The sequence below is a fragment of the Mesoplodon bidens genome (genome assembly GCF_964165515.1).
Source record: "Mesoplodon bidens genome assembly, chromosome: X".
Taxonomy (NCBI): domain Eukaryota; kingdom Metazoa; phylum Chordata; class Mammalia; order Artiodactyla; family Ziphiidae; genus Mesoplodon; species Mesoplodon bidens.
In genome coordinates, this window is record NC_138163.1 from 123,605,401 (window position 1) to 123,617,604 (window position 12,204).

Consider the following 12,204-nt stretch of genomic DNA (forward strand, 5'->3'; position numbering starts at 1 on the left):
AAAAAGGTTCCAAGGAAAGCCTGTTCTCTTTAGCCAGATGACTAAAGAAAGGGTGGGCTAACAACAGTAAACCTTTTTGTCAATACCCACCCTACTGTAGCCAAACACCAACAGAAAAACCCCACCCTACTTCTAAGAAGCAAGTGGCAGTGCTTGGATTCCTCTACTCAGTGGTGTTGGCTGGGCAGATCAGGGACCTAATCGCCCCTTCTCCCCTTCACTGCCTAGCAAAAACAAATAGCACTTTGATTCCCCCTGCTCAGTGGCTTTGGCATGTTGTGCAGGGACCTGATATTCCCTCACCACCACCCCTGTCCCACTCCCTACAGAAGGAGGTGGTGTTCTCACTAGGGTAGTGTCAGTGGGGTCCAGCAGCCAATTGAGCCTCCACTCCAACCTGGAAGCAATGAGACATAACAAGGTGGTATGAGGCAGGACTAGTCCCCACTAAGCCTCCCCCTGCCCTGTGTCAGTGAGGTCCACCCTCACCCAGCATCAACAAGGCAGAACAAGATGGTTGGAGGTGGCCTGGTCAACGCTGCTTCCCCCCTCTGCTGATGCAGTAGGGCCCAGATGCCACCCCCATCTGGCATCTACAAGGTGGAACAGAGTGGTGGATGGCAGGGCTGATTGGCACCCCACTTCTCCCTCTTCCCTCTCCTGTTGTCAGCTGGGCCTTTCAGGGAGCTGAAGTCTACCTTGAACTCCGCTGAACTCTGCTGAACTCCACGCTACCCTGCAGCAATGAAGCAGTGTGAGTCAGCCCTCCACTTCCCCTCTCCCTATTGTCAGTGGGGTCTGTCAGGGAGCTGAGCTTGCACCCCTACTCAGAGGCAATGAGGTGGTATGGGTTGGTGCCCCACTTTCACTGGGAGCAAGAGTGAAGCTGAACTTCCATCCCACCCATCTGCAAAAAAGCAGTGTGAGTCATTGCTCCACTTTTGCCAGGGTGGTGTTGGCGGAGCCCAGCAGGAAGCTGAACATACACACTCACCCTGCCCTCACACTGCACCTCAACTGGTAGACTGCCTGCTAAAAAAGATTAAATAGGATCCAGAGTCTTAAAATCTCCAAAATGTCCATTATACAGCTGAAGTTCACTTATACTAAGAACCAAGAAAATTGCATCATGAATGAGAAAAAAGGCACCAGATACCAGCACGGAGATGCTTCAGGTATTAGAATTGTCTGACAAGGATTTTAAAATAGCCATCCTAAAAATACTTTAGTGAGCAACCACAAACACATTTGAAACAAATGAAAAATTAGTCTCAGAAAAGAAATAAAGCAGAAAATGGACACTTTAGAACCGAAAAATGCAATAACTGAAATAAACTTACTACATGGGCTCAATAGAAGAATGGAGGGACTTCCCTGGCAGTCCAGTGGTTAAGACTGTGTGCTTCCACTGCAGGGGGTTCAGGTTCGATCCCTGGTCAGGGAACTAAGATCCCACATGCGGTGCAGCCAAAAAAAAAAAAAAAAAAAAAAAGGAGGTGACTGGAAAGAATCAATAAAATTGAAGATAGAGCAATAGAAATTACTCAGTCTGAATAGCAGAGTAAAAAATAAATGAAGAGTGTCTCAGGGGCCTGGGAACATTAACAGAAGATTTAATATTCATGTCACCACAGTTTCAGAAGCAGAGAAAAAAGGTGGACTTGAAGAAATAATGCCTGAAATTTCCCCAGTTTGGCAAAAGATGTAAACCTACAGATTCAAGAAGCTGATTGAACTCCAAATAAGGTAAACTAAAGTAATCCACACCTAGGCACATAAAAATCAAACCTTCGGAAATGTGAAATTGTTTAATGGGTATAGAATTTTAATTTTGCAAGATGAAAAATTCTGGAGATTGGTCGCACAACAATGTGAATATACTTAACATACTGAACTGTATACTAAAAAATAGTTAAGACAGTAAATTTCGTGTTAGGTGTATTTTACCACAGTTGAAATTTGTTTCTAAATCAAACTAAAAGACAAAGAATCTTAAAAGCAGTTAGAACTGAACTATTACCTATAGGGGAATAATAATTCAAATGACAGTAGATCCCACATTAAAAACCATGGAAGCCAGAAGGAAATGGCACACTGTTTTTTAAGTTCTGAAAGAAAAGATCTGGCAACCCAGCATTCTGTACCCAGTGAAAATATCCTTCTAGCATGAAGGTGCAATCAAAGCAGTCTCTGGTGAAGGGAAGCTAAGAGAATGTGTCTGTAACAGACTGTGAAGGAATGACTACAGGTAGTTCTTCAAGCAGAAAAGAAATGATAAAAGAAGGATCTGGAACATCAAGAATAACATGAATTCTACACATTCTCTTCCAGAAAATAGAAGAGGAAGCAAGCATATCACTACTCATTTTTTGAGGCCAGTATCACCCTGATACCAAAACCTAAAGACAGTACAGAAAAGAAAACTCCACATCAGTATCCCTTAAGAATATAGACACAGAATCCTCAACAAAATATTAGCAAAACAAATCCAGCAACATATAAAAAGAAGTATACAGCATGACCAAGTGGGTTGTATTCCAGGGGTGTAAGACTGGTTCAGTATTCAAAAAATCAATTGATGTAGTCCACCATATTAAAGTTGAAGAAAAATATTAATAATGTGCAAAACACATGATTAAAGACATACAGATTGGAGAGGAAGAAATAAAAATGTCTCTATTTGCAAGTGACATGAGCTCTCCAATGAAAATCCCAAGGGATCTACGTAAATCTAGAACTGATGAGTTCAGCAAAGTTGTAAGATACAAGATCAGCACACAAAAATAGTGTTTCTATATACTAGCAATGACTGTGTGGAAACCAAAATGAAAAACATAGTTCCATTTGTAATTGCTTAAAAAAATTCTTAGGTATAAATCTAACAAAACATGTATATGGCTTGTGTGCTGAAAACTCAAAAATGTTGTTAAATGAAATCAAAGTTCTAAATAAATGGAGAGGTCTACCATGTTCATACATTAGAAGACACAACATAGTAAAGATGTCAGTTCTCCCCAAATTCTTCTATAGGTTTAACACAACCGTATTCTAAAAGTTATATGCAAAGGTAAAGGAACGAAAATATCCAAAACAGGATAAAAATAAAGTGGGAGGAATCACTTTACCCAACTTTTAGACTTACTAAGTAGTTTCAGTAATCAAAATTCTGTGGTATTGGTGAAGGGATAAATACATAGATCAGGGGAACAGAATGGAGAACCCAGAAATAGACCCAAACAAGTACGGCCAACTGATTTTTTTCAAAGGTGCAAATGCAATTCAATGAAGGAAAAATAGATAGCCTTCTCAACAATGGTGCTTGGAGCAATTACACACCCATAGGTAAAACAGTGAACCTCAACCTAAACCTCACACCTTATACAAAAATTAATCCAAAATGGATTGTGGAAACTCTAAAACATTTAGAACTTAGATATAAGAGAAAATCGTCAGGACTGTGGGCTAAGTGAAGGGTTCATAGACCAGACACCAAAAGCACAATCCATAAAAGAAAAAAATAATAAATTGGACTTGATCAAAATTCAAAATATTCACTCTATGAAAAAGATCCTGTTAAGGGGATGAAAAGACAAGCCACAGATTGGGTGAAAGTATTTGCACACCTATATCTGAGACAGGACTTGTATCTAGAATATATATAAAGAACTCTCAAAACTTAACAGTAACAAAGGCAAATAGTCCAGTTAGAAACTGGACAAAAGAGACAAACAGACATTTCATCAAAGGGGATATATGGATAGCAAATACGCGTATGAGAAGACGTCAACATGGTTAGCTATCAGAGAAATGAAAATTAAAACCACAATGAGATATCTCTACATGCCTTTTAGGATACCCAAAATGAAAAATAGTGACAGTACCTAGTGTTGGTGAGGATGTGGACAAACTGGATCTTTCATACATTGCTGATGGGAAAGTGAAATGATACAGCCTTTCTGGAAAATAGTTTGGTCATCTCTTTAAAAACTAAACATACACTTATTATATAACCCAGCAGTTGCACTCCTGGGCATTTATCCCAGAGAAATGAAAATGTATGTCCACATAGAAGTCTGTTCACAAATGTTCATAGCAGCTTTATTTGTAATATCCAAAAGTTAGACACCAAATGTCCTTCAACGGGTGAAGAGTTAAACAAGCTGTGGTATGTTCACACCATGGAATACTGGAATACTACTAAACTAAAAGGAATGAATTATTGATACACACAACAACTTGGACGAATCTTCAGGGAATTCGTGCTGAGTGGAAAAAAGTTACATACCATATGATTCCATTTATATAACATTCTTGAAATGACAAAATTGGAGAGTAGATTAGTGGTTGCCAGGGGTAGGAAGAAGGGTGGGAGAGAGGTGGATGTAAAGGGGCAACACGCAGGATCCTGATGGTGAAGAACTGGTATCTTTACTCTGGTGGTAGATACAGGAGCCTATACATGTGATAAAATGTGTAACAATGAGCACACACACGCACACACACGCGAGAACCTGTAAAACCAGTGATATCTGAGTAAGGTCTGGGCATTGTACCAGTATAAATTTCCTGGTCTTGGCAGGAAGTTGTGTAAGATGTAACCACTGGGTTAAAGGTATATGGGACCTCTCTATTATTTTTGCAACTTCCTGTGAATATATAATCATTTCTAATTTAAAAGTTAGGAAAAAAGTTGAGAAAGCATTAGATAAAATTCAGTGTCTATTCTCAATTAAAAACAGTAAAATAGCAATAAAAGGGTGTGTCCTTAACATTATTAAAAAATAGTGTCAGACCAGTAGCCACCATCATGCTTGATGGAGACATATTATGGGCAATCATTAAAATTGTGCCTGCTGTTTTCACCTCTATTTTATATTCTAGAAGAGTTTGCTAATGAAGTTAGACAAGAAAATCAAAAAGTATTCAAAAGAAGGATAAAAGAAAACTATTCATAGATGATATAATCATCTATTTAGGTAATCTAAGGAAACCACTAAAAAGGTTTGTGAAAACTAATGATGGTCTAATAAGGTGGTATTAAACAGAATATATATTTAAAAATTAATACATAGTTTTCCTTGTTAGAAATGATAATGGGAAAAAGATCTCTTTCAAAATAGCAGTAAAAATATTAAATGTCTGGAAATAAACATAAGCAAAGGGCAGGAACTAAATGAAAGAAAATAGTTGTAGTAAAGAATAAATAAGTTGAGAGAAAAGCTATGGTTCTTTAAATTACTTTCAGTAGGATTTGAGGTTTGTTATTATCTTGTTTATTTTTTTAAAATTGAGGGTAACTTTTCCTCTGTCTTGAATGGATGTTCCCAGATTTTTAGTTTTTTTCTAATTTCTTTAGGTTTCTTTTATTTTGTAGCTTATCTGGACGGTTAATACTAACAATTTTTAGTAGAGTGCTCTTATTAATAGTGTTTATGCTTAATACATATACAGCTAGAATTCATTATGGAGCTGTAATTATAAACTATATTTCTCATTTTTCCGAAAATAAACCTTGCTGCCTGGTTGTGTTTATGCCTATGGTACTTTTAAATATATATATATGTATATATATTTAATGAGTGAGTAGTTTGGATTGTTTTTTCCTAAGTAAGTTCAGTTCCAAACTTGTCTAGTACACTTTGTGTTAAGGTACAGTTGGTATTGCTTGGCTGTTAAGCTCTTTTTTTATTGTGTATTTGAGCAAGTCCTATTCTGTCTCATTTCACTTACTGGCAAGCTATTATTGCTGTCGTTTTGTTCTTAAGAATGTTTGTAAGACTGTGTGTATGTTTAATTAAAGTGACTTTTAGTTAACAGTTATGTTATCAGTAACACATGTTGGGTTCAGTTCATCAAACATTTAAGCACCACTTGTTTTGCCGATGAGGAAACAGAGGTTCAGGTAATTTTGCCACAGTCACATAGCAAATAAAGCTTGGGCTTTGAAGCTCAGCATCATGGTGTATCTGTTTTAGATAGAAGGACTTCCCTAAGCCTCTGGAAACCAGAAGAAATTATTAGACTTTTTCCTAAGACTTAAATTAGCCAAACCAAGTAATGTATTAATGAATTATCTAGTACTCAGATTTTTAGCCCTAGAAATGGAAGTGGACCCATTAGGGTAAGGGACTCATCAGAATACTCTCAAGTATTTGCATTTGTCAATTCCTCTGGCAAGATGAGCAGGAGGAAAGAGAAGCTAACACTTACTGGGCACCCAGCATGGCTAAGCGTACTAAACTTTATTACAACCTCCAGCATAACTGGTATTCAAATCTTGTAGATTAGAAAACTGAGACTCACGTTAAGTAGCTTGCCCAAAGTCACACCTATAATAAAGGGCAAAGCCAGGTTCTGAAACTTGGTATGTCAGGCTCCAAAGCCCATGATCTTTTCTCTACACTGTGATTTCCCAGACTTACCTAATCAGAGGAGTCATCTAAGGTGCCTGTTTAAAAAATGAAATACCGAGCCACGGGGCTTCTGGAACTTCTGATTCAGTTTCAGTTTGAGGTAAGGCCAGGTAGTGTATTATTAACAGGAATCTTAGGTGATTCTGATCATCACACAGGTTTGGGAAACACTGCCAACTCCATGTGGTACTAAGAGGTGGGGTTTGAAGGTGTTAGGAAGGCAGAAATAGCACTGGGAGTACACAGAGGAGCTTAAAAAATAAGTTGACACTTTACTAGTAAAATAAGACTAGTAAGATTGGATTGTGGAAATTATAAAATTGCTTTAGGTTCCTTAATCTACACAGAAAAACAATGTTTCATTTATTTTCTCTTTGTTAGTACTTCTCTTTCAGGTGACAGCATTTGTTACAATCCATTCTTTGGTATTATCCTTGTTTACACTTGGATTCAAAGGTACCACTTTTGTATCCAAGTGCAGAAAAGAAAGAAGGAATTTGAGTTAGAAATAACGTACAAAACAGCTTTAAATACAGAATTAGTAATTTCCTCAGGTGTAAAAACCCCACAAAATTTTAAATACTTTTAATCCTTAAAGTTACAGGATTATAACATTTTTAAGCTGGAAGAGCCCTTAGATATCCACATATTTTATGCATGAAGAAACCACAAATCAGAGAGGCTTTAAGGGCTTGCCCACAGTTAGTGGTGGACTCAAATCCGTGCTGGCTAAGATTCCATTGAACTCTTATGGATTGAAGATAAGTACCAGAAAATAGTGACTTTTTAGAAATAAATTTAGTGGCGATCATGTTTACCTTATATTCCCTACTTTATCTGATTTTGTGGTTTCTTCCTTTTTAATTGCCCTCTCGAGAATATGAATATGTTCAAAGGAGTCTCTTTTAGGAGATTATGCAATTTGCAATATTATGTCGGATCAATGATATGTTAGAAAAATGAACCATTACCTTCTTAGTGTAGTGTACTTAACAAACGGACATTTTCAGAACATGTGTTAAGGAAGAGTTGTAGTTTTCTCCACTTTTTATTACAAAATTTTATTTTATAAATAGAGAAAAATGAGCACAGCTAGATGCCTGTACTTGAATTCTAACAGTAATATGACATCATTTCTGTGTCGTAGTGTGAGCTTTGGATTCAGACTTGGGTTCAGTTGTCTTATCTGCAAACTTAATACCTCTGTGATCTTGGACAAGTTACTAATTCTCAACCTAAGTTTTTTCTTCTCTATATAATAACATCCCTCATGGTTTATTAATGATTAATTGGGATTAAATGAGAGAATATATGCAACATAGCCAACACTGACTGTACTTTGAACAAAATAAGCATTGCATAAATGATAGCTGTTATTATTTATTTCCTTGAGCCAGTAGTTATTTAGAATAATATTGATTTCTGAATGAGTGCTTTATTTCCTTATTCAGTTTTTTATCATAATCAGAAAGTATCTGTACAGTTCCTGCTTTTAAGAATTTTGGATTTACTTCATGGCCTAGAGCATGGTCAGTCTTTTATAACTTTTCATAGATAACTTGAACCCATATTCTTTTTACATTATAAAATTCAGTATCTACCTATTCTAATGTAAGTCACATCAAATGCTTTGTCCTGTTTTATTCATTATGCTAGTTGATGTTAGTGTGCTAAAATTTCCCCTTCCACTTGTGTCCCTTTATTTCATGTTACAGTCCCCAGAAATCTCCTTTTGTGTTTTGTGGTTAGGTTAGTCAGTGATTAAGTGTTCAGTACTATTTTGCATTTATTATTTTTAATGACTTATTTGAAAAAAGTTACTCAGGCTGATTGTAGAAAATCTGACAAACAGAAACATACACAAAAGGAAATAAACATCTTCCCTCTTACTATGAAATATTATGAAAAGATTTAAATGTAATTAAGAGTAGGGGTTTTAGAATCAGTTAGGTTTGAATTTAAGCTCTACTTATTTGCTTTAGGCAGGATATTAGACTTTTTCATTTATTCAACAAATATTTATTGAGCACTTACTGTATGCCAGCCAGGCATTTTGCTAGGGGCTGAGGATACAGTGCTTTAAAAGATTGACATACCCATCTTGGCTTAATGTCCTCATTTGTAAATTAGTGATAATGCCTCACAGAGTTCTTAGAAGCATCAAAGATGTATTTGCCTGGTGTGCAGTAATTGCTCAGTAAATGATAGCAATTATTATTACTGTATGTATTAAGTACTAATTATATTTTTAGTCCAAATCGAATCACCTTTTTATTTAATCAGCTTAAGGTTTTTGCTTCACATTTTATTTTTGTCCTTAATAATACATACACTTGCTTTCTTCTTTTTCTTTATGCTTTTCTATGCTTACATGTTTTTGCTTGGCTTTCTCTTTAAAGCAGTAAATACTGGTGTGGATTTTTTAAGCTTCTTAAAAATATAACCTAAGACTATTAAAATTTTTATTATCAAGCATTTCAAACACATACCAGAGTAGAGAGAATAGTATAATGAACCACCATATTTCCATAAGACCAGCCTCAAAGATTATCAACTCATGGCCAGTCTTGTTTCATCTGCACTCCCCATCACACACACTACTTTCTCTCTTCCCCTCCCTGGCTCCAGTGGATTATTTTGAAGCTACTCCTAGATACATCAATTCAGACATAAATATTTATGTTTATATTGCTTAAAAGATAAAGACTTTCATAAACATCGAACATACCATCATCACTCATAAAAACATCAATAATTCTGTAATAGCATCCGATATCCAGTAAGACACTTTGTTTTAATTAGATACTTTACATTTCTTACATTATTACTTTTGGAATTATTTGTCATCCTATTTTAAGTTTTTTATTCTTTTCCTTATGGTATTTTTTTCTTCTGCCTTATGGATTTGTTTGTTTGAAGAGGTTATGAAATATTGAAGAAAGAATTATGGAGCTGGAAAGACTTGGCTTTGAATCTTGCTTCTGCCATTCACAAATTAACTTTGCTGAGCCTTGGTTTCCTCATCTGTAAAATAGGGGTAATTATACCTACCTCCGTGCTTAGGGTTGAATGTGATGCCTGCATAAAGTACTATTCACAGTCTGCCAGTTATTATATTTTCCACTGATTTGGACTGCAATAAATAAGTATAATTCTCGGTTGTTGTATGCTTTTTCAAAGCATTCCAAAATTTATATTTATTAGGTAGTTACTAAAAGTAGTGGTTTTAAGATATCTTTTTAGGAAAGACAGAGAATTTAGAATCTTAGTTTCTCCCTTCTTCCACTGCCTCTTTTAATTTGAGTCCACATTAATTTATCCTGAGGTTACAAATCTTACCTTTAACTTTCTAAAGGTTTATATTGTTTATATACTTATATCAGTTATTTATTCTTCATTATTGACCCTTTCTCCTTTATTGGGGTTATTTTATTCAGTTATTTCTAGATATTAAGTTGGTATCAATATACTTCACCAATTCTTTCCTACCTCAGTATTCTTGAGTTCTTATTTTGATTCTCTTTCAATGGTCTAAGACATACCTTTGAACAGTTTATGAAAAAAGGTACTACCAGGATGGTGAAATTTTATAAGACTTTGCAGAACTAAGAAGAATTTCCTGTGATCTTTGTACATGAAAAAGTAGGACAAGGTATAAAATCCTTAGATCATAACTTTTCCCTTTTAACTCTCTGTAAGTCATTACTTCATTGTCTTCTGGCATTTTATTGTTGCAGAGGAGAAATCTGAGGTCAATCTGATTTTAGTTTCTTTGAAAATAACCTATTTTTTTCTGCTTGTATGCTTGTAGGATTATATCTTTATCCTTGAAATTTAAAAACATTTGCCAGGACATGTCTTGGTGTTGATGATCTCTGTTGAACCTTCTCAGTCTCCAGTCTCAGGTATTTTTTTCCGGAACTGGAAAGTTTTCTTATACTTTTGATTGATTAAACTGCTGGGGTTTTTTCTTTAGGAGCATCTGTTATTCATAGATTATTTCTACGTCTGTCCTCCATCGTTTTTTAATCTTTTCTTTCATTTTTTTTTCATTTACTCAAGTTTGTCCTCCTTGGCATGGATTCTGTTTTCTGCAGTGTCAGTTCCAATACTTGCTATTCACAATGCAGATTTAATTTTGGCTACCGTGTTTTCGTTTCTTTATTCTTATCTCAACATACTCTTGTTTCATAAGCAGAATTCCCCTTAGGGGTACACTCCAAAAAAATGAGATGGACTCAGGCCTAAAAACGTATCTATTTTCTGAGGCCACAACCACAGGAAACCATCAGAGAGGAAAAAAAAAAAAGCTTCTGAAAGTTTCCTCTAAAACTTAATAATGTAAATATAACCAGTGGTCATTCCTACCCTAGTCTAGAAAATAGAATAGTCCTGAGTACTAGCAGACCTTTAGTTGCTAGAGGAATAGCAAAGCACATGTAAGGGCACCTTAACTAGAAATAAATGGATTTTTCTAGTTACATTGATTGTTTTTCTCTTTATAAAATAATATATAATAAATGCATATAATTTTGAAAATACAGTACAAAGAAGAAAATCCTATGACCCAGGTAACTACTGATAAGATTTTATATATGTTTTGCCAGTTACATGCACACATGTTGGGAGGGGGGTATGCAAAATTGGGATCATACTATTTAGTTTTGTATCCTTTTTAACTTAATATATTGCAATCATATTTTTGCATCATTGATTTTTCTTTGAGGCCCTGATTTTAATCATTGCATAGTATTCCTACATATGAATAGATGTATTTTGATTTATTTAACCAGTCCCCTGTTGGTCATTTAGATTGTTTTCTATTTTTCAGTATAATGAGTATGATGAATATCACTGTACATAAGTCTTTATGCACATCTCTGATATTTCCTTAGGATAAATGAGGAGCTGATTCTTAATCCTGTCACATTGGTAAGGATTATATACATTCCTTATTAAGAATATAAAATGCTTGTTTCTTATTGTTTCAATGTGATTGCATAGAAGATTCTTTGGATTCTGAACAATTTGATGGTATCTTAACTGAAGTCTTAGAGAGGTTTCTCAAGCCTCATCCTCAGCATCTTCACGGAAGTCCTATGGCATACGCTTTAGACAGGAAAACTAATGATATCAGGGAGTTTGGAAGGCAGATACACTTGTGGAAACTTGAGGACAGTAAAGAAAAAAAGAAAAAGGCATGATTCTTGCTCATATCTACAACCTGGGTCTCCAAATTAGTACACTAGGGCTCTGGCCCCATTCTTTTCCTCCTCCCTTCCTGTTACTTTAGGCTGTTCTCTGTGAGGAATTCTTTTCTCCCAGTGTTTATATATACATTTCATTTCCAGGTAGTAGGATGTCAGTAGATGGTATGTCCTACTAAGTTCAAGGTAGCATTTTTGAATCACAGATGATTTTTTTAGTCCTAGTGTACTTATACAAGATGATCTCCTGCTGGACTCAGTGCATTTTTTCAGAGGTATCAAACAGCCAAACAGCCTGGAAATGTGTGTGGTTGTAACATGCCATTATGACAGAACAATCTGTTTAATAGGGTTGCTTAAAATAAAAATTTTTTTAATTAGAAAAATACTCTTATTTTTAACATTTCAAAATTTTCCTTAAAATACTTTGGGATATTCTAGAAGTCCTGAAACCTTCGTTCAGAATTACTGACTTGAATTGTTTATCACCTTAAGAGCAGGAAAATTATCTTAAGTGATAATTTTATACCACAACATTAGAAGTTAATGTTGAAAACAATACCTGCTGAAACTCAAGCTAACAG

At 35.4% G+C, this 12,204-nt stretch overlaps 1 protein-coding gene across 3 annotated transcripts in view; it reads left to right on the forward strand.

Annotated features, from left to right (window-relative positions):
• RPS6KA3 (ribosomal protein S6 kinase A3) overlaps nt 1–12,204 on the forward strand; it is a 111,370-nt gene that overhangs the window by 12,591 nt on the left and 86,575 nt on the right. The window contains exons 1-2 of one of the 3 annotated variants that reach the window (XM_081222472.1): nt 10,244–10,318; nt 11,309–11,345. The exons of 1 other annotated variant lie outside the window; for it this stretch is intronic. The gene's annotated coding sequence lies outside the window, so the exon portion shown is untranslated. Of the gene's footprint in view, nt 1–10,243; nt 10,319–11,308; nt 11,346–12,204 lie in introns of those variants that run through there. One more of the 3 variants, XM_081222473.1, reaches the window with a different exon arrangement.